This window comes from Cupressus sempervirens, chromosome 6 (genome assembly GCF_028749045.1).
Source record: "Cupressus sempervirens isolate cs-2001-9-10 chromosome 6, ASM2874904v1, whole genome shotgun sequence".
In the NCBI taxonomy this organism is placed as follows: Eukaryota; Viridiplantae; Streptophyta; class Pinopsida; order Cupressales; family Cupressaceae; genus Cupressus; species Cupressus sempervirens.
Genome location: NC_143123.1, coordinates 426,842,359 through 426,864,184, shown reverse-complemented (window position 1 = coordinate 426,864,184; position 21,826 = coordinate 426,842,359). Strand labels below are relative to the sequence as shown.

The window sequence follows — 21,826 nt, the reverse complement described above, 5'->3', positions numbered from 1 at the left end:
GGAGTGAGGTTGTACGACAATGTTGGAGCACAAGGAGGCCGTACGGTAGGGAGCAGGCAGTTAGAAGACCTACGGTGCAGGAACAAGTGATCGCACGGTGGTCTCTGAGTGACCATATGGTAGTGGATTAAAGGGCCATACGGTGAGAGGGAAAGAGGTGGCCGTATGGTGGAGGTGGAGTAACAACTGTGTGGGATGGAGATAATGAGGCCATACGGTGGGAAAGACAACCGTACGGTATGGACAAATTGGAGGCCGAAGGGGGTATGTGAAGATGATGGTGTGCTGAGGCTGTACATTTGTACAGTGATATAGGGAGGAGGATGTATGGTGAAGTAAAGGTGATTACGCAAGGAGGAAAGCAGAGAAGTTCAGCAACGTCGTTTGCAATACAAAATGCAATATATTAAACACAAACGATGTGCAGAGAAGCAGAGACCGAATAGAAACACATTTGTACCAAATAATAATATTCCACATACAAATGATGCTTCGATTTGCCAGGTTTGAGCCAAGAAGTACACAGATGAAATAGGGTGAGGGTTGAATCCCACTGACACTGGGAGAGCCAGGTAGGGAAGATCTTTCACTTTTGAAATGGCAAACAATAGAGAATCCCAATGGGAATTCGCAGTACAAAGAAATAATCCAAATCGCATATCAACAACTACCTACAAGTCATGCTTAAATACCCATCGGGAAAACCTTTTCGAGGGTGTACAGACAATTAAATAGAATAGGTCCGAGATATACGAAATCAATCGAAACCACATATTATTAACTTAGGCCCCCACTTAATTAATTAAAGTAACTAATTAAAGGTCCTTTTATTACATTACTTAAATTCTGGGACTAGTTAATTAATTAATTAAATTGATTTATTACATTCAAATTTGGGGACATGACAAATCCTCGTTGCCCAAAGATTGCTTGCCCTCAAGAAATCCATCATCAGACAAAACGCCTACAACTCCAGGGTCGCAAATCAAACGTGCAGGCGAGATGAGTGAAATGACATCAATCCTCCGCAGCACCACATTGCCATCAAAATTTTGTTGCGCCACTCTGATATGGATATTGTCGTGTCCTGAATCACTAGGATCCCAAACTTGAAATTCTTTTGTGTAATTCATCATGATTGCCACCAGGTGTAGACTTCATAATCAACCAACTATAAAGATTGCTCCTGCAAATAATCCTTGATCAAATCCGTATCATGTGATGTTCCCCATTTTCTAGACCCTCAATGGAGTTCTTAGCTTTTCATTCTCCGAAGGCTAAGTGGAGAAATAAATTAAATTAAAGTCAATAAATAAATAAATCTAAAGGTGACTTTATATTTAATTAATTTAAGTTTCTAGACGCACAACTAATTATTGTATTGGAAAGGGGGGAAGCTTTTAGAGAGTGCAATTAAATAATATTTTATTTCCTTATAGAAGGGTGAAGAAAAAGAATAAATAGAGGCGGGAGCTTCATCGTTAGGCATCTGATTATTGTTAATTGCATTTGATATAAACTTGGGAGAAGAAACTAAGAGTTTCGGATTTTAGTTAGCCATTGGAGAGCGTCAATTCTTTAGTGTTGCAACCATTTGAGGTGGTGAAATATCCACTAAATTTGGCATTCAGGAGAGCTTCATTCTGGAGTTCTACTTGCGCTTAAATTGGAGAATACGTTTATTGCTGGCTGCTACAGTTCTGTGAACAATGTTGTGAACAGTACCTGTGCTACAGTACTTGGCTTTATTATGATTGCAATTTCATCTTCTTCAATGAGTGATTTGTATATAAGGTTCTACAATCAATTTGCATCATTTAAATTGGTCATTTGGCATTGTAAAGATGGCTGTCATAAGTAACTGTAGATGCACATTTTATATCAGATTTATAATGTCATTTCTACTTAGTTTTTTTTGGGTTGCAAAGTCAAGAGCCTTGGAATATTATATTAAGCATTGAATTAGAAAATATCTCACTAAAGCAGTGATAAGTTGTAGGTCTATATATTTGATGTAATGTGCATATTTATATCTTCCATGATTGACATAATAGTATGCATGCCAAGTGTTTGACAAAATACTAATTGGCTGTAAGTGCACATTTTTCATTCAAAATTCATCTATATACATTTGAAAAGCCAAAAGAGAATTGGATATGCATTTAGTTCTTTTCTTAGTTATAGTAGTAATCAATTACAAGCTTTTAGATTCCCTTTGATATCATTTCAAGCAAGCATAATCAATTTGAAACTTAGAAACAGCAAGCATAGAGATCGTATTGGAAGTGTTTGACAATATTCCTTGACCTACAAATCAACAAGTTGTGGTTCGAATTGACAAGGGATATTACAGTGGTATCAGAGCTTGCTTACAAAGTGTTTGACGAAATGTCAAACAATTGAACTAGAGAAGAATTTGTTGTTTGACAAAATTATAATTGGTTGGGGTTATTACATATCACTAGGAGGCTGAACAACTACTGATAGAGATTGCCTATTCGGAGGGTCGCTGGTAGAACCCAAATCTCCATCAAGTTGATCGTTGGATGTTGGTTCAATAATATTTGTGCAAGTACCTTCTTCCCGAATCATTTCCTTCATCTTGGTCTCACATACCAAGTAGATTTTGTCTTTGTGGTAAACGATTTTGCCAACCACCTTGTATCTGTCATCCTGTACTTGAACATCCAATAGTTGGCACACAAAAGTATTCTTTGACTATTAGACTAACAAATGTGTCCTCCAATCGGCTGGAAATTGAGTCATAGTGTAATCAAAGTCGAAGCACTCCATTCTCCCAACAGGATGGCAGATAACTAGGCTTTGATACCACTGAGATGTTCCATTTCCCTTCCCACACGATTTAGCCTATCAATTATTTGTTTGACGCACAAATGGAGACCGTATGATAGTCATTAGGTGGTGTTGCACAATGGAGTGAGGCCGTACGACAATGTTGGAGCACAAGGAGGCTGTATGGCAAGGAGTAGGCAGTTAGAAGCCGTATGGTGCTCGAACAAGTGACCACATGGTGGTCATCAAGTTATCAAGCAAATTTTCAAAGTGCCACGTAATGCAGAATGCCTAGATCTGACCAATGAATCATCTTTGGAAATCTAGAATAAGAAAAGGGAGATTATCAGAAGTTTGTAAATCAATATTGGTTAGATAATAAAAGGAGCAACTTCTCGAGATGGCCAAACACTGTTCACAAGTCTAATTTCAAGCAGGAGTACAAAGATCTTATCATTCTTCTCCGTAGGGTTTGTGGTTTTAAAGATTCGACTAATTTTGAACCATGGATGTATAAATTCATCTTCCAGATCATGGAGAACAAAGAACATATCTTTTGGGGAGAACTGATTAGTACTGCACTCTGTCAACAACTGCTCAATGTAGAGACTTCAGTGCCTTTCTACATGAATTCCTACCTTGTTTACATTGCTGTTGCCATGGGATCTTTCTTTGGACTCTCAACCAAAGGAGATCGTCTTCAAATTCCATTATGGGATTATTATGATTAGATCACTCTAGCTAATAGTAAGCTCCATTACAGAAGAGTTCAAGATGCTTTCTTTGGTCATTTTCAATGCTTGTTTGATAGACAATTATCCATCAAAAGGTTATCTGATGAAGCTTGGGAAAAGGTAAATCAATATGGTTGTATCTTTATCCAGTTTCCAACTTTTACTTGAGGGTTGGATACTTTAAAGGTGAGCCGTATACCTTACCTAGGTATGCTACTGATAGGATCATTCTGATGGAACTAGCCAGACGATTGATGGAAGTTCAGTCTGATCAACATACTTTGCATAGGCTTGGTTTTGGTATTTCTTCTGCCAAACCCTTGGCGATAGGTAACTATTTGATCAATTCTATACATAAAGCAAAAAATATGGAAGCAAAATTGCAATTAATTACTTTGAAGAAGTTTAAAGCTAGATTTGACTTTAATTACCGAGAAATGAATTCTCAAATCAAGAGGGCTTTTACACATTCATTGAATCGAGGATGTTTGGATTAATATGAGAACATAACTCGATATAATGAAGATGGATTACTATAGATTAACTTTGCAGCAAATCATTGATCTTAACATGCTTGAGATCGAAGATGATGGCAATGTTCTTGACTCCAAATTTCATCAGGTAGGTTTTGATAAAAGATGCCCTTTTCCCATTCACTGGCAGCAGAAGGAAGGTACTTTCATTCTTGATAAATTTCAATCCATTTTGGCAAACACCAATAAGTGGTTGAAAAGTAAAGGCCTAAAAAGGGTTAATCCAAAATTGGGTTTGGATTGAGGAAGCTTTGGCCCTCTTGGAAGAAAGTCACAACTGAAAATTATCGGAAAAGATGGAGCTTCTTCTGATGCAAAGAAGTCTTGTAAATTCAAGTTGAAGGGCGGAAAGGGATCTAAATCATCTCAGATTTTTGAACTAGTTCAGGAATTAGAGGAGGAATTAGAGACAAAACTAGATGAAGATGAGGAAGAAGGGGGGAAAGTTATGATCATATCTCCTCCAAGACCTGCATAGACTCGTGCACCATCCATTCATGAAGCACCTTTTCTGGATGAGATTGATGATTGTCGTAGGTAAATATTGTGTAGCCGATAGGATGTATGTCGTCGGTAGATATTGTGTAGCCGATGGGTCCCTTTGGGAAGGTTCTTGTTATGTAGCTGACAGGTCCCTTCGGGAAGGTTCTTTTTATGTAGCCGACGAGCCCTTCGGTAATTGTCATGTAGCCGATGGACCCCTTCGGGAAGGTTCTTCAGAAAGTATTTATACACCCTTCGAGGTCATTGTAAATCATCTGTATGTAATCTTTTGGCATATGTGAATAATAGGAGTTCTGTTGTTTCTATCTATTGCCTGTATGCATTAATTTCTTTACCTAGTACGGTAAACATTTGGCGCCGTTGCTCGATGGACCTGGTACGAAGGCAGACGGATGAAGACTGAATGCCAAATCAGCTGAATAAGAATAAGAATAAGCTGAAGGAAAAGGACGAAATACGTGCTGTGCAAGAAAATTTAATTTTGGCACAATAGGCCGAACGTAGACGACAGTTTCAGCAAATTACTAACGGACATTGTAGCATGGAAGAATTGTTGGAGACTTGACAATGGGTGGAATTGGTGGAAGAAGCAAGGGAGGAGTTTTTGAACCTGCATACGCCGAGGGAAGAGAATCTAAACGGAAGAGGATTGACTCACACTTCTCGGAGTGTCAAGGGAGCACGAGTGTGAACTCTTTGTTCGAGATACACTTCCGGAACAGACAACTTCGGTTGACAAAAACCCTTCTTCACCAAATAACACGACCGTTAGAAAAAGTGCAGGTGTACAGAATAGCGCGGGTGTGAAGAACAACGCGGGAGTGCAGAACAACACGGGAGTCCAAAACAACGCGAGAGTGCAAAACAACGTAGGTACACAACAAAACCCTCAACTTCAAATAGTAATGGCAGGACCAAAGGAAAAGTTGCCAAAATTCGATGGCGATGGAGCAGTCAATCCGATCTGTCATTGTAAAACATGCAAAATAATTTGGAGGGCGAATGGCATAACGGATACAAATGAATGGGTCCGATAGTTTTCGGCAACCCTACGGGGTGTCGCAATTGATTGGTTTGCCGATACAGGTCCACAGAAATTAACCACTTGGGACAACCTTAAGGAGTTTACTGCCGAATTTCAACTATTGCGTGACGACAACGAAATTGTAGCGGAGATATACAATACAAAACAGGGGAAGAATGAAACAGTCCGAGTCTATGCCAAGAAGTTGAAGGACTTGATCAATAAAATGGAGAATAAGCTGGCTGATGGGCTACAGAAAAGATGGTTCATTGAAGGCCTACACCTGAAGTTGCGAAAGAAGATGAAGATCGTACCGCCATTGCCATACACTAAAGCGTATAATCGGGCAATGAACCTGGAAAGCGAGCAAAAGACCAAAAAAAAAGAGTAGCTCGTCTGATTCAGATGACGACGCATCTTCAGAAGAAGAAAGCAGTGAGGATGAAAAGGATAGCAAGAAGGTCCGCGCCCTTTGAAAAGACATGATTCGGATGATGAAAGAATTCAAGAACATGCAGAAGGAGACTAAGGGAAATGAGCTATGGTGCACCGAATGCAAGAAAGGTCATACAAAGGGATCATGTCCGAAGGACTAGTTTTGCGAGATTTGCTAGATCATGGGACATTCGACAAAGGAATGCCCGTTCAATCTGAAAACAAGAGCACTGCAGCAAGTGTTTCTCACACAGGATGCTTCCGCATTAGGGGGGAGTGGGAACACAAGTACGGAGGGTGACATGTCGAGAGGATACAGAAATAATCGGCGAAGTCAAAACAACAACAATGGCAACAACAGTTGAATTCAATATGATGCGAACGGCCGACCCATAGTTCAATGTCGCGCATGCAATTTGTGGGGCCACTTTGCCCGAGACTGTACAACGGAAAACATAGCAAAATTATTATGTAGATGGTGTGGACCTGGCGATCATGAAGATACCAAGTGCCTGAAGTCGGGAGTAAATTTGATCACCATCGAAACAGATGAAGAGGAGGTTCTGGCCATCACACGGAAGCAAGCGAAAGTGTACCCTGACTCGACGGAAGAAAAGAAGAGATTGGAGGAAGCGCGGGCAGAGATCCAGAAAGCAACGCAGGCAAAGAAAGCACATCTAAAGGGTACTACTGGTACCTCTGCACAGAACTGCGCAGAACAGAACATTATACGACAGATATTACAAACCAAGGTACCTGTCAAAATAAATGATCTACTGCTTACTATGCCTCAACTTCGTACGACACTCACGAACATAACTCCAACTGCTAGCTTACCAATAGAACAAGGAAGGGAAAAAGAAGGTGGCACAAGTACAGAAGATCTAATGTTGTTGGCCCTTTCATTCGGACGACATTCGACAATCGTCGAAATGGGAATTCTCGGGATTGTTTTGATGGATACGATTGTGGACGGAGGTTCTGGTGTTAATGTGTTACCAGAGGATACTTGGAAGAGGTTGGGACAGCTGACATTGTGGCCACCTACATTCCAGTTGTTGACTGCCGACCAACACGGAATCAAACCATTGGGAGTCCTTACAGCACAACTAGTAACGATTGGAACACAACCGTTCCTGCTCGACTTCGTCATCATCCCGCTGAAGAGGAGAGGATACGACGCTATTCTGGGCCGTGGATGGCTCGTGCAAGCAAAGGCCAAGCATGATTAGAAGAAAAATACATTATGACTAGAAAGCGAAGGGAGGAAATTCATTATTGATCTGCATACGCAAATGGTAGGGGAAGAAGCTTTGTCATCAGATTCTGAAGAAGAGGATGAAGGGAGGCAATGTATGGAACCAGATCAAGAGGGAGTGCTGCGGTTGGAAGGAGGATCAACGAATGACGATTTGGATTTTGTCAACGGTCTTTACCACTGGCAAATAGAGGACTATGAACTCTTTCCAAGCTGTAATATGTTAAGGGTGGACAAAGGTGAGAAAGAAGAGGAAAATGAATGTTCGAAGGAATACAAAAAAGCGGAGAAGGAAAGGCGGTTACGGCTGAAGCTGAGGGGAAGAACATACAGTAAGAACCTAGAAAAAGGAAAGATCCCACCGTACGATTGCGTAGAAAGAAAATGTTACATCGAACCACGGATATAACAGAAAGATGCTGGCAGCACGGAAGACACATCATATGGTCTGCACAGGAAACAAAGAGGAAGGGTTTAATAAAAGTTGCAGCAGTATGGAGTGAAGGTGTTATTGATGGCAAGAAGGGGCAGCTGACGAAGTCCATGGTACTGAGCTTCGGGAACAAACTGGGCGATATGAAAAATTGGATGGAGAGATCGTGTATCTTAAATAAACTTGATGAGCGGTGATTGTAGGCACAAGGGGCCATGGAGGTGACACAGAATAAGCGCAAAGCATGGCATGATAGACACTTGAAATTGAACAAGTTCCAACTAGGACGGTGTTGACGTATGATAGACAGAACGAGATCAAACTAGGCAAGTTTCCAGTGAAATGGGTCAGGTTGTACCAGAGTCGGGAAGTGGGTGATAATGGAGCAATTAAACTATGGATGTTAGACGGAAAGGAATTGGCTGATGCAGTAAATAGGTTGAAGTTGAATGTCTACCATGAAAGAAATAACGCACCTTCGCAGACGAACAACTGAGAAAAGAACGATTGTGAATACGGTATATATGTAAATATTGTACAGAGTTAATCAAAAAAAAAAAAAAAAAAGGAAAAAGGGGGAAAAAGTCACTGTAGGTAACTCCATCGTACGGCTTTTAAAAGTCTAATGTGTGAAGCTTTTAATGTAGTATTCACCGCATGGCTTTTAAAGGTAATTGCAAGACACCGTACAACTTTCATTTGGTAAAGGGTACGGGGGAAATTTCAAGGATAGATGCAGTGTATAGATTTGTAAGCAAGCTTTCAATTGTCTGTTTCCATCATGTGGATCTTCAGAATAACCTTGATCGTATGGATTTTAATAAAGGAGTGAAATCACTATACGGTTTTAAGTCCTTACCTTCTAGATTTGGCATACAGATTCCTAAGACAAAGCTAGCGTATAGATTTTAAAAGTTTTATTGCTGCCGTACGGATTTCTATGGTTCTAAGGTTGTACGGACTTCAAAATTGAGTAACTTTCTAAGTACAAGACTAGTATGGATTTCATAATAACCTCTCATAGTGTACGGATTGTAAATCAACTACTCTGGGTTGTATGGCTTTTTCATCTGATGGTAATGTACGAATAAGATTTAGTGTACGGCTTCAACATATGGATTTGGCGTACAGAATTAGGCATGAACTTTGAAGGTTAACCTCACCATATGATTTTGAAGGACACTTGCCATCATACGAATGTTTTAAGGCTGTCACTGTACAGATTTTTCAATAAAATTTGCTATATAGAAATTGCTGTATGGATTTCATGTTAAGTTCTTTCATATGGATTCTGTAATTGTTCTGGAAGTACGACTTTTCTCTGACTATACGAAGGATCACTTCCATGCTTTTGGCGTACGAAATTCAGGAGCAAGTTTTCGTACAGATTTTGGGACCTAGCTTGGTGTACGGATTTTAGAAGGTTTCCTTGTTTACTTTCATGTTTTGCTGGCGTACGGCTTCCATACAGATCTAGAGGATTTGCAGGTTTGAGTCAAAACACTGTACGACATTTTCAGATTGTTAAGTCTTCTAGTTGATACCGTATGGATTGTGGAGAGCTTTCAGAAGGGTTTAAAATATATACCAGTAGTACGACAATTGCAATTTTTTGGGCACTGTATGTTCGAAGCAATCAGAAGGGAAGGGCAGAAGGAAGCAGTTAGAAGAGAGGAGCAAAAAAAAAAAAAAAAGACGACGACAGATTGAAACAGTTCTGAATGAGTAACGCATGATGCCAAAGGGAAGGGTAGACATAAGCAGTTTCCAGAAAGAGTGTGGAATTGGAAGAAAATGATAGAAATAGTGTGTTCCATGCAGTTTTGTGTGGGTTTCAGAGTGCTAATTTAGTCTTGGCGGTGAGGGGCGATGCCCCCTAGACCCCCAGTCGTTGCGGTTATCATTCGTGGGAGTGTGACCAGTTGACGAGACCTGGAGCTGCTGTAGGCATGGAGTGTCTGTGTGCCAGAGGCACTTGGAGTAGGTGTTGGACGTGAGGTTGTCATGGTGGATGCATAGAGAGCTCGGAAGGAGCTGATCATCTAGTTGGAGGCAGTACATCGACACTTGGCTCAGAGTACCCAGGAGTTGGAAGCAGAGAAAGTTAAGGAGACAGTATTGTGTTAGCAGAGGCTACAGATGCAATGTGGATTGGAGGCCAGTTTGGTGCAAGCACGAGACGAATGTGAAAGTGATGTGACAGAAGCAGATTTATCTTGTTATACTTAGTCAGTTAATGAATTTTGTTTGTTAATTGTCTCAGATATTTTGTAATTGTTGTCCGGAGATGACTTTTTCTTTTGGTGGGGATGATGTTGTAGGTAAATATTGTGTAGCTGACAGGATGTATGTTGTCGGTAGATATTGTGTAGCCGATGGGTCCCTTCGGGAAGGTTCTTGTTATGTAGCCGACGGGTCCCTTCGGGAAGGTTCTTTTCATGTAGCCAACGGGTCCTTTGGTAATTGTCATGTAGCCGACGGACCCCTTCGGGAAGGTTCTTCGGAAAGTATTTATACACCCTTCCGGGTCATTGTAAATCATCTGTATGTAATCTTTTGGCATATGCGAATAATAGGAGTTCTACTGTTTCTATCTATTGCTTGTATGCGTTGATTTCTTTACCCAGTACGGTAAACAATGATGATGTGGATTCATTTTCCACTGTTTTCACACCTTCTATTCCAGTTTTAGAAGTCAACACGTTGGCTCTTCCTATCTCTTCAGCCGCTCCTCTCATTCTGGCAAATGAACAATATGAACATTTGGGAAGTGTGTTTGAAGATTTTCTAGCTCTTGCAAAGGGTCAAGTTTCTCAACTTGATACATCTCTGATAGGTTTTGAGCTTTTCATGATAGAATCCTCTCATCATGCAGCTATGAATTCAGCTGTGTAGATTGAATCTTGTTCAGTCATAGCAGAGATACAATCAGGATCAATGCCAATGATCTCCATTGTTCTGCTTCCACAGATGAAAGTTTCAACTTGCTTGCATGGTTGAGCAGGATCATAATGAAGAAAAGAAAAGTGGTTGTACCTTTGGATAACCTTCTTGTCAAGAAAACTAAGTCCAAATCTTTGAAAGATGAGGTTGTTTCAAGGATCTTAGTCGATTTGGAGAAAACCAAGTTTGTAGAAGTTCCCGAGCCACTAGCGAACAAACCTATTGAAGAACTTACCCGTTCTGATTACAATTTCACTAAGGTAGAAATCGAGAAGCAACCATGTTTGAGTTGCTTGCAAGATGCATTAGCTAATGTGTCAAAAAGCAATCATGAATTATGGGAGAAGAAGAATCAACTCAAATAGGAGTTAATCGCCTAAATGAAGTCATTCGGCAACAATCTTCTCAAAGTGTTGTTATTGTGTCTCAAACGTTCAAGGAAAGAAAGCTGATTGAAGCCGCCAAGTCTTCGATAGGAGAAGTCATCTCAGAAGGAGTTCGAACCATTATAGAAGCATTTGCACTTCTTAAGCATGTCAAAGGCATGAATGAAATGGAGCAAAACTTGATTTTCTCCTTGATTCAAGAAGCAGGTGATTTGAAGGAGATTCTCAATGATTGGGATGAGATTGCTAAATTTGATTTAGATGCCATGGTTTCATGTGATATTCTTCCATCCTGTGAAATGTTCTTCAGGTATCAAGGGCTTATGGGTTATAAAGAAGAAACATCGAGAAAACTGGTTACAAAGTTGTAGACAGCTCTTGGAGATTGTTAGATCATAGAAACGAGGATTGTAATGTCCCCATTTTAGCAGTTGACCAAGTGTGTGCGCGTTAGCCTTGTTCTACATGGTCCCGAGGGCTAACGAAGGGTTTAATGGGATCCTGGAGTGTTTTGGCCTAGTCATTTCCAGTTTGAGCCAAAACGAAGTTGATTTACTCAGTTTCAGGCATACTTACTATTTTTAGTAAGTCGGCAGGACACAGTGTAGGTCAATTTTGGTGATTGGATTCGATACTCCTCGGTGAGAGCTTTCCGATGAGCTATCACTCGCATTATTTGGAGTCCGATTGCTAATACATTTTAATGCCTGAAGTTTTACTAAAGTAACGTCTAATTTAATTGTAAAATATTAAAGTGTTACTTTAATATTTATTTTATGGTGATGTGTACCCAAGGGAGACATAAGGGGTATTTTAATATATGTTTTATATATTACACATCTTTTATCCCACATTGCCCATATGAGTTGAGCGGACCCTTGGGAATAGAATAAAAGGAAGCATTTGTGGTTTCATTAGACAGGTTGAATATGAGAAAAAATTGGTGTGTGAGTTGCAGCTACGTTCTTGGCATTTGAGGACGTTTATCCTCTCTTGTAACATTCTAGACGTCATTCCCTTGGGGTTTGGCCTTTGGAATTCTTTGTTATCAGCTTCATTATCAGGCAGTTTAGTTGCATTTCCGACTACAGACAAATTTGGTATTTTGCTCATATCTTCTTCACTACTTGTCCGACGCTTATGCCGCTTTGAGAGAATGATATTACGAAGGTAGTGGACTGATTGAAGGAAAAAGTACTGTAGCAGCAAGTTCGAAAGCATGGGCTGGAGTATTATGTGAATAATGCTGAAGTAATTAGTGAGTTGATAAATCTGCCATGTATTTGGTTTTATGAATTCTGAAAATAACATTTATTTGGCTGTAGTTCATTTCCACTTTGCATATTATTGTAGTTTCTTCCTCGTTTATGTTGTATGATACCAATTTAATGCACAAACACAACAAACAAATAAACGTTTGATTTCTGGAGTTATAAGGGGTTTAAAACATTAAACGGAGAAATAAGAGGTTGAATGCAAACTGTTTGACATAATTCCTTTCAGCAATTTGGTTTAGTTTTTGGGACATTCAGGGGTGCCCATTACAGTGGTATCAGAGCTATAAGTCCTGCCATCCTGTGGAGGTCTTATAGGGAATTTGGAACAGCCGGATAGAGGGAAAAAGTGTTTGACAAAATGTCAAAACACTAAAATCAGAAATAAATAAAAAACACAGGCTAAGCATTTATGTTTGAGCATGTGACAGGGGTCTTATAATTTCCGTGATACCAGAGCAAGACAAAATAGGATTTCAGACTTGCAAAGCAAACAGTCTAGTACATCCGTGCAGGTGGACATTGAATCCAACCATACAGATACAGAGGAGATATTCTTTGATTAGGACAATAATATGGGTGATCGAGATGACAGGAATACAGGATTAGGCGGAGGCGGAAATGCTGGTCCAGATCAGGGGCAGCGTATGCAGTAGGAGCAGAATAGGCGAATGGACATGATGTTGTAGCTCATGGCTAGATAGATGGGTGTCAATATTAATCCAGGTGATGCCAACAACAGAAACAATAACAACGAGGGAAACAATAACAACGGGGGAAACAATAACCATGGAGGCCAAGGCAACAACAATGGTCCTGAGAATAACATTAATGGTAATAATGGACACGGCAACAATGGGAATGAGGCTGATAACTTTAGACACGTTGCACGCCCAGCGCAGACTGCGAGCTTGAGACCTCTTCTACCCACTTTCCCACTCAGAGATCCGGTTCAACTAGTAAACGAACCGCAGATTACCGAGTTACAGGATCAGTTCAGGAGGGACTGGGAGGCTAGTGGACCGGAGTTTCAGGCGGATATTTCCCTCAAAGATTATATGGACTTGAGGATGAGACACATGCCTAGAGCAGGAAGAAGGAATCAAAACTTTGAGCTGAGGAAGAAAGTTGGAAAACTTTCTTTACCTTATTATGATGCTTCAGGGAAGATGACTGCACGAGCTTGGGTGCAGAAGGTAGATACATACTTGCAGCTAAATCCTATGCCTGAGGAGGAGGCTATCAAGTATGCGGCTATGCACATGGATGGCGTTGCACATGAATGGTGGCATCATGGCATGGTGACTTTGGGGCATAATCAGATTACATCCTATGAGGAATTCACCGAAACATTGATTGAGAGATTTGACACTAGGGATCCCGGTTACATTTCAAGGAGCTAGCACAGTTAAAATAGTCAGGTTCTGTGGATGCTTACATTGCCGAGTTTCAGCGCTTGTTTGTACTTGTTACTGATATCTCTCCTAGGAGATTGGTGGTGTTATTTTGTGATGGTCTTGCTGATCCATTACGAGGTTGGGTGAAGGGACATGATCCACTCACCTTAGCTGAAGCAACTAAAAAGGCACGAGATTTAGCCCCTTTGGTATACAAAGGAAAAAACCATCCAACAGATTCTTCCTACCGCAAGGACCAAGACAAAAAACTGTTTTAGAAAGAGTATAGCAAACCCAAAGAAGGATCAAAAGGACTAGACAATGAAACCTTGAATGAACTTCGAAAGAAGAAGCTGTGCTTCCATTGTAGAGAGCCTTGGGACTTATCTCATAAATTTTCTCTCAAGGCTAAGGAAAATCAAATGGAGTATTTTTCAGCAGAAGAGTCAGAGTCAGAGGGGGAGGGTCAACACTCCAATTCAGATGAGGGTAACACTATAGAGGAGAGCAGCATTCCTAAGGATGATAGATCGTTGGCACGCTTGACAGGGGCCCAAAAGGCAATCACATTTAAGGTCAGGGGTACTATCCAGGGGCAGAAAGTGATATCTCTTATTGACACTGGGGCTACACATAACTTCATAGATGCACAGTTGGTAGCTAGGAGAGGGTTACAGATAGAGGAGCATGATGGGTTTAGAGTCATGGTGGCTAACGGTGATAAATTATTATGCACTCGGAAGATATCTAATCTTCGCATCAGCTTTGGAGATGGCTATGAGTTGGAGGATGAGTTCTATGTTGTGGACATGGGAGATTATGATGTCATCCTCGGCATGACATGGATGGCTTCACTAGTTGAGTTCACACTCAACCTAGCGAAATTGGAGATGAGATTCCAGCATGAGGGCAGAACTGTGGTACTTAGAGGACTTTCAGATGGAGGTTGCAGAGTAGTGTCCTTGAGGAGAATGCAGAGACTTTTTCGTCATGATGACATAGAGTGGGCGGCAGAGTGCTACATTATGCCAACTTCACCAGAGCCACAAGAAAAGAGTCATCCACCAGATGTCCAGAAGATACTTGATAGACACGCTAAAGTATTTAGCGATATTCCTCATGGGGTTCCTCCTCACAGAGGGATGGAACATGTTATTGAGCTCGAGGAGGGAGCCAAACCAGTTATGATTACTCCCTATCGTCATCCTAAGAAACACAAGGATGAGATAGAGAAGGCGATTAAGGATTTGTTGGAGATGGGGCATATCAGGCCCAGTAAGAGCCCCTTTGCTTCAGCAGTAGTATTGGTAAAGAAGAAGGATGGGACGATGCGCATGTGCATCGATTACAGGGCACTGAATAAGAAAACAATTAAAAACAGGTATCCCATTCCTAAGATTGATGAGTTGATTGATGAGTTGCATGGGGCATGCTTCTTCAGCAAAATTGATTTGCGATCCGGATACCATCAGATCAGGATGAGAGCAAAGGACATTGAGAAAACAGCCTTCCGATGTCACTATGGCCACTTTGAGTTCATGGTTATGCCATTTGGTCTAACCAATGCACCCGCTACATTTCAGAGTTGTATGAACCAGGTATTCAGGAAGCAGCTGAGGAGATTTGTCTTGTTCTTTTTTGATGACATCTTGGTCTTCAGTAAGACCTGGGAGGAGCACTTACATCATCTGGAGGAGGTGTTATCTATTTTGGAGAGAGAGTCATTGTATGCCAAGGAATCTAAATGTGAGTTTGGCATGACTGAGCTCCTTTACCTTGGGCATATCATTAGTGTAGATGGCGTTCGGGTTGATCTTGAAAAGATTAGAGCTATTGTAGAGTGGCCTACTCCCACAAACCTTACACAGCTTAAGGGATTCTTTGGTTTATGTGGTTTTTATAGGAGGTTTGTTAAGGGATTCTCACAGATTGCTACACCCTTGACAGATCTTACCAGGAAAGGAGCCTTCATGTGGACAGGGGTAGCACAGAGGTTTTTTGAGCATTTCAAGCAGATAATGTCTTCATGTCCAGTTCTAGCTCTACCGGATTTCACGAAGCCTTTTGAGCTTCATTGTGATGCATCAGGTGATGGGATTGGAGCAGTATTGATGCAAGAGAAGCATCCCATTGCATTCGAGAGTAGGAAGCTCCGGGGAGTTGAGAAAAGTTATTCTGTCTATGACCGGGAGATGTTGGCCATAATGCATGCATTGGCCAAATTTCGATCATATTTGGTAGGTGGATGTTTTGTGATCAAGATTGATCACAACAGTATTAAATACCTCATGAGCCAGCGTGATTTTAATGACCGGCAACAAAAATGGGTGACTAAATTGCAGGCTTATGACTCTGACATAGAGTTTGTCAAAGGTAAGAAAAATGTGGTGGTTGATGCCTTATCTCGAAGACCTCACTTATGTGCTCTGGCAAAGATTTCAGGAGATTGGAGAGATTGGATTATAGCGCAGTATGTGGGAGATGCTTGGGCTTCTGGATTGATTTCAGGTACCATATAGGATGATCGCTATGAGGTGATAGATGGATTGATTAGAGTTCAGGACAGGGTTTATTTGATTCCGTCATCACATTTGAGAGAGGCGATACTGAAGGCATTTCATGATGCACCCACAGCTGGACATCCGGGGGTCTTCAAGACCTACAGGCAGATCCGAGAGCGGTTTTTATGGAAAGGGCTCAAGGATGATGTTCAGAGGTATGTCAGGGAGTGTGTGGTTTGTCAACAGAATAAGGGAGAGCACACATTTCCTGCAGGTTTATTACAACCCTTGCCCATTCCTGATAAGAAATGGGAAAGTATTTCGATGGACTTCATCACTGGTTTACCACGAGTGCAGGGAAGGGATTGCATCTATGTGGTGGTGGACCGCTTGACGAAGTTTGCTCACTTCTTTGCTATTCTGTCCACTTACACAGCAGCACAGGTGGCAGATCTTTTCTTTAGAGAGATATTCAGGTTACATTGGCTGCCCAGATTCATTGTCAGCGACCGGGATAGTAAGTTTATGAGTGTTTTTTGGCAAGAGTTGTTTAGGTTGTGTGGTACAGATCTTACACCTAGCACTAGTTATCATCCGCAAACAGATGGGCAAACAAAGATTGTGAATAAATGGGCGGAAGGATATTTGAGGAACTATGTAACTACACAACAAAAGGCTTGGATCAGATGGTTGCATATGGGAGAGTATTGTTACATCACTTATCATATGTCCATCAAGATGACTCCTTTCATGGCACTCTATGGTTATGAAGCACCTAGCTTCATGGATTTAGTTTTGGGGGACAGTAGAGTGCCCAAAGCCAAAAACTTATTGCAAGATAGTGAGGACATCCTGAAAGTGCTCAAAGAGAATATACAACAGGCCCAGAATCAACAGAAATTGTATGCTGATCAGCACCGAATAGAGCGTAGCTTCGAGGTAGGGGATATGGTTTACTTGAGGCTACAACCATATAGACGGTCATCGCTCAAGAAGAGTGGAGCTGAAAAGTTGAAACCTAGATTTTATGGTCTCTACAGGGTGATTCGCAAAGTGGGCAAAGTCGCCTATGAGCTTGAGCTTCCATAGGGCAATCGAGTGCACAATGTGTTTCATGTGTCTAGGCTTAAGAAAGCCATTGGTCAGAGTGTAGTGCCTTCTGCAGATTTACCCCCTTTGGATGAGGAGGGGAAGCTTGTGTTAGTACCCGAGGCTATTCTGGACACCAGAGAGAGGAAGCTTAGAAACAGGATAGTGAAGGAGTATTTGGTCAGATGGAAAGACTTGCCGGAGGAAGATTCTACATGGGAGAGTGAGCAGGTTATTCAGCAGGCTGGACTGAGATTGCTTGAGGACAAGCAATTTCAAGGGGGGCGGACTGTAATGTCCCCATTTTAGCAGTTGACCAAGTGTGTGTGCGTTAGCCTTGTTCTACATGGTCCCGAGGGCTAACGAAGGGTTTAATGGGATCCTGGAGTGTTTTGGCCTAGTAATTTCCAGTTTGGGCCAAAACGAAGTTGATTTACTCAGTTTCAGGCATACTATTTTTAGTAAGTCAGCAGGACACAGTGCAGGTCAATTTTGGTGATTGGATTTGATACTCCTCGGTGAGAGCTTTCCGATGAGCTATCACTCGCATTATTCGGAGTCCGATTGCTTATACATTTTAATGCCTGAAGTTTTATTAAAGTAACGTCTAATTTAATTGTAAAATATTAAAGTGTTACTTTAATATTTATTTTATGGTGATGTGTACCCAAGGGAGATATAAGGGGTATTTTAATATATGTTTTATAGATTACACATCTTTTATCCCACATTACCCATATGAGTTGAGCGGACCCTTGGGAATAGAATAAAAGGAAGCATTTGTGGCTTCATTAGACAGGTTGAATATGAGAAGAAATTGGTGTGTGAGTTGCAGCTCCGTTCTTGGCATTTGAGGACGTTTATCCTCTCTTGTAACATTCTAGACGTCATTCTCTTGGGGTTTGGCCTTTGGAATTCTTTGTTATCGGCTTCATTATCAGGCAGTTTAGTTGCATTTCCGGCTACAGGCAGATTTGGTATTTTGCTCATATCTTCTTCACTACTTGTCCGATGCTTATGCCGCTTTGAGAGAATGATATTACGAAGGTAGTGGACTGATTGAAGGACAAAGCACTGTAGCAGCAAGTTCGAAAGCATGGGTTGGAGTATTATGTGAATAATGTTGAAGTAATTAGTGAGTTGATAAATCTGCCATGTATTTGGTTTTATGAATTCTGAAAATAATATTTATTTGGCTGTAGTTCATTTCCACTTTGCATATTATTGTAGTTTGTTCCTCGTTTATGTTGTATGATACCAATTCCATGCACAAACACAACAAACAAATAAACGTTTGATTTCTGGAGTTATAAGGGGTTTAAAACATTAAACGGAGAAATAAGAGGTTGAATGCAAACTGTTTGACATAATTCCTTTCAGCAATTTGGTTTAGTTTTTGGGACATTTAGGGGTGCCCATTACAAGGATCACATGTGATTTGGGACAAATGGGATGTTAGGTTCTTGATGAATGTGGTAATCGGATTGCAGTTGAAAGGGCAAGTTTAGAATATACAATCAGGATCAATGCTGATTTAGATTCTGAGAATTTTGGTTCTCACACGATGAACAAATTTGCCCTGTATAAATCTTTGACAAAATACTTGCTAGAGTCCATGGTGGAAAATTCTAAGGTTGTGCAATCAGCATATGCAAATGCAATAAGGATAGAGGCCATATCAAAGACAATGGAGATTTCAGAGCTTCCTACATTGCGTGATGTTATCATCAAGTTCAAGGCACTAAAGAACAATTTTTAAGATTGTTATTTTGGTTTTATTTTTGTTTGTAGATCTAAGAGGATACATTGCATAAAAAAATGTAATTACATGTAATGCAAGTTGCATGTGCAATTTCTTGTAACTCAATAGTTTCTCTTCTAGTTAGACCGGTTCAAAGTTGGTTGAGTTGTTCCCACTTTTTCCTCCATCTTTTTCTCAATTCGCGTGCCTATATAAAGGAGTATCCCCTCATTGTAAAATCATCTTTTATCTTTTATTGTATGCAAGAGAGCTTTGGAGAAATTGTGCTAACAAAACTTTGTTTGTGTAGCACTATTTTGAGAGAAAAGTGAATAGAAAGGAGCAATTGAGACTTAACTTTGATTGAGTGAGATTGTTACTTGTGTGAATTAGAAGCTTTGTCTATAATTCGCATATGTTATCTTTGATTCGTGTTATCTTGTGTTCCTAATAATTGAATGTGAAAAGAGTTAAGAAGCAATTGGAGGCAGAGCTTTCACTAGGAGCAATTGTGAAGATATGTAGTTAGAAGCTTTGTCTTTAACTTATATTTCTTTCTTGATTCAAAAAATAGTTGAGCTATCTTTACTTTTGGAAGTTTTTGTGCCCTATTAGTAAAGCATATTCATATAGAATTATGATTGGACTTACAGCCAAATCGGTACAGTTTCAGCTAGCTTTTGAGTTAGTGTTGGTTTATTGATATCACCTTTCTCAACTTTTAGATAGAAGTGTAGTTAGATATTTCACCCTACCCATTACTTGCTCCATGAGTAATAGGATTCTTTCTTGAAAGCTAAGAGGAAAGAATATTGGTAACACCTTTTTACAAAATCTCTCAACTTCTTGCTTACCTTGAGTTGATCCAAGGAATGGTGGGAAGGGGGAGCCTTCCCTTTAAGGTAGGAAGAGACTCTATTTGACATGCTGTGGCTGGTCATCCTATTTTGCAACTGGATTTTACTAAAAACTTTACAGAATATCCACCCAATAGTGTTGACCTATGAGGTTAACACCATGAACATTGGTAAGACTCAAAGCATGGAGATAGAAATCTCTATTGTCCACCATGACCGAGAATCAATGTGCCAAACTTTGATGAGACTTGAACCATGGAGCATGTGAGATATTGAAATCTCCATTGTTTGCCATGGCCAAGAATCAATGTGCCAAATTTTGATGAGACTCGAAGCATGGAGCATGTGAGATATTGAAATCTTCATTGTCCGTCATGGCCAAGAATCAATGTGCCAAACTTTGATGAGACTCGAAGCATGGAGCATGTAAGATATTGAGATCTCCATTGCCCGCCATGGCCGAGAGTCAATGCACTAGAATATTCTGATGTTGTTAACATATGCATATGTGATTGACCTTGGATAGAGGATGCCTGTCCAAGAAGAATCTTAAGGGGTGCGCTTTTGAGAAGACGACAAGGTAACTGTGAGCTCAGGAGCCCGATCTGGAGATGCCCTTAAGATTGGGGGTTAACTTAGAGGGTAGAAGGTTAAAAATATGATTATTGTGTTTCTAATAAATCTTTATGTGTAGGTCAGGCTGAATCAATTAGCACTACTCAACTGGGTACATTACAATTGTAATAGTTGTTGTTTATGCTCGAGCATATTGGTATTTAGGATGGTTGGTCTGCATAGGCCTCATGATTTCCACTCCGAAATCACCTGTGCTTTAAGGTTTTAGAGTGTCTCTAATTTAGGTGTATTACCTCTTGCAATTTCATCTTTTCCATTCTTTTCTTCACCCCAAGTACAAAGAACCGACTTATATAATAGGTTTGCACAGTGGTATGTAATGAAGTCCCCAACAAGAAGAAAGAACAAAAGTATGGGCAAAAGTAAAGGCGGCAAGAGACAATGGAAAATGGATTTGGTTACAAAATGGTTAGACCCAAATAAATGATCAAATGAAAAATATGAATAAGAACTTGCCCCCCCGAACACTTAATTGGAGTTAGTTGGAATTGTAGAGGCTACCCATGGAGAAGAGGACTTGGGGTAGTGCCCATAGTTGAAGGCAAAGACATTATTTTATTTAAGAGGCACATAAGCATAATGAGTGTAGGACGTGGAGGAATTTATGGCTTAATTTTAAAAGAAACTTGGGGCAGATTCATAATTATAGAGAAAGAAGACTCAAATAAGCAGCATATATGGCTGAAAATAACATAAAAGTAGGTTTTGATAAGGGTGACAGCATGTTACTTCGCTCTAAAATGATAAAACACATATAAGAAGAGGAATCTAGACTAGGTAGATCATTTCCATTTTTATAATTTGGGTGGTCTTAATAATAGGGGACTTTAATGCTAGGCCATAAAACAACCTAGCCCTCAATCTGAAAGAGGAGTTAAAAAGAAAGGAGTTACCCACTATGGTTAGAATAAGAAAAAGATCAATATTTGGAAAGGTCTTCACATGACAACAAGGACGATGTTAACCATTATGGAGCAAAATTATTGGGCTTTTGCAGTATGTACAACATTGTCATATGCAATGATATGAAAGTGTAGTGGAATTCAGGAAACGTCACATTTAAAACATACAATGGCCAAAATGTTGTTGACGATGCTAATTTCTGTGAAGATCATACCTCAAGGGTAATGGACATGGAGATAGGAGGATGTTCAATAGGGATAAAATCATATCACAACCCATTTTTCTGAGTTGACCATCCATTTAAGTGGGCAGAAGAGAGAGAAAATTCATCTTTAGCAAAAGAAAGCTCCTATGCATGGTGAGATCCTAATAATGCAATAAAATC

At 40.3% G+C, this 21,826-nt stretch overlaps 1 protein-coding gene across 3 annotated transcripts in view; it reads left to right on the top strand.

Annotated features, from left to right (window-relative positions):
* The window catches only part of LOC149552870 (uncharacterized), a 211,737-nt gene that overhangs the window by 101,891 nt on the left and 88,020 nt on the right, over nucleotides 1-21,826 (top strand). The gene's annotated exons all lie outside the window — the stretch shown is intronic.